Consider the following 2,237-nt stretch of genomic DNA (forward strand, 5'->3'; position numbering starts at 1 on the left):
TGGCTTTGCGATGTGGCTTCTCTCAAAAAGTTGACAGTGGAATAGTACACTTTCAATTGCTGGACGGGCCTCAAGCTATAAAGAAGGCTGGGTCTTTTTCTGCACTTCTCTTGTTTGAACATCCTCCCACAGCCTAACAGTCCAATAAGCAAGTGCCAGTTGGACTGCACAAGCATTGTTCTTTGATAGCTGTTTATGAGCAAATGCAGGCTTTCCCCAGACTCTAGGCAGTGAATCTATTTCTCTGTATTTAAAGAGAGAAGCATGGCTATTAGGAGGAAAGGGACTATTTGTGTGATAAATGCAGAAATGCTGTGGCTTTGTGTGATTTATTGTAGACGAGTGTGAGAGGGAATATACAAACTATTCCATTAATTTCATTTCTATTTTAGTGGTTATGTGGGCTTAGCTGCTTTGAAAATTATCTTCTTCTTCTCTCTGGAGGGAGATTTGCAAAACTACAGAATGGCTGGCTGTGACTTGGCATAAAGAATGGAACCATCTTAGGAAGCTAGTCCTCCTCACTCTCCCAGCCTCAACCTCCTTTAATGATTTTTGGGCAATGAAAGAAAGTTGTCTGGAGCCTTTTCTAATTCTACATATCCCCAATCTAATAAGAGTGTCATTGTGCCTTCCCACTAATTATACCTAGACTATCATTTCATTCATCCATATGTAAGTCCATCTGTTCCTTGAAGGGGCTCAGGAATGTCTATCCTTGCAAACTCTAATATTCTGGTTATGCTTTCATATCAAGAAGGTTCTTTTTACTGCCTTCATTGCATTTTCAGAACCTAGATTTCTGAACTGGATATTTAGAAGGAATCATTTTAAATTCATATCGATTCTGCCCATGCCCAAAGATATCTTCAAGCTGGAAATTTCTTATCACAAGTTCTAGCTTCATTTTAGCTTAACTGGCAGAGAAGCATTTTGTATTAAGCAAACAGGTGATATTAGCTTAAATGTATTGAGTTCTTATTATAAGTCCAGGACGGTTCCAGCTGAAATATTATCTCATTTCAGCATCTCCACAGCCCACTGTGGTAGAGTATATAAGTAATTAGTAACTAAGAATTTAATTGTCTAAAATCATACATCCGATACATGGTAGCACCTGGATTTGCGCCCAAGTGTTCAGATCCAGAGTCCAGGCTTTTAACTGCACTACTTAGCTGCTACAAATGAATATCTTCAAGGAAAGCTATGTATTGAAATTTATCAATTATCAGTCCTGTATTTTCTGTGGCTATTTTGAACAACAGATGAAATTGATAGTGGCATGAATATTTTTGGTGGTCAACCCAGCATCATGTTTTCTTCCCTCCTTCCTTCCAAAACAATTATTTTTGTTCAAGTATTCACACTGTTCTCATAATTAACTCCATCTTCACCTCCAGAAGTGGTCCTTGATTAGTCTAAGCCAGATGTGGTATCCTGATCTTTCTCGATGGTGATTGGATATCAAGCTTGAGCTGATCTACTCTAGAAATTCTCCTGGTCATTATCATTGGTTCCAGGATAAGTTCAATATATCAGTCAGTTCAGTAACACTGAAGGGAAGAATATTTACCCTAGAGTGAGGGAAACGGATTATCTCCCTCCCACTATAACCACACAGTCACCCGCCCCATGTGCTGTTGGCAGCCATCTTGCCACTACGAGGAGAGCCAAGCGGATACAAAGTTGATAGAGGAAAGAGTTAAGTGGACAGGAGAGAAACCTCCAAATCCCTGATCACCAGAGTTTGATCACATACCTCTTTATGGGAAATATATTTTCTTTGTATTTGAGTTAATTTAAGCCACAGCTTCTTTATAGCCAAATGCATCCTTAAGGGATGTAGGAAGCCACTCACTTGGTATGAGTTCAGGGGCACTGAGTGGGAGACTGCATCTGGGTGTCTCACCTGGCTACAGAACCTCACATTCCCTATAACTACAGTCATTCCTTAAGGATCTTCTGATGCACTGACTGTTAACTAGGTCAGCATAACACCTTATTTGAGGGGAATATTTAAGAACATCAGGTTCACAGGCTAATTCATATTAACCTGGTCCTGTTTGGTGTCCCACCTTCTGAAGTTTCCATTGTACCTATTCTTCCACTAACTACTGCCACCCTGGCTTTCCTTCAGGTCTTCTAATTTACCACGTTCTCCTCTGCCTCAAGCTCTTAGCTGCTATCATCCCTCCCTGCCATACACACACACACACACACACACACACACACACACA

The sequence above is a fragment of the Colobus angolensis genome, unplaced genomic scaffold, assembly GCF_000951035.1.
Source record: "Colobus angolensis palliatus isolate OR3802 unplaced genomic scaffold, Cang.pa_1.0 Scaffold544, whole genome shotgun sequence".
Classification (NCBI taxonomy): Eukaryota; Metazoa; Chordata; class Mammalia; order Primates; family Cercopithecidae; genus Colobus; species Colobus angolensis.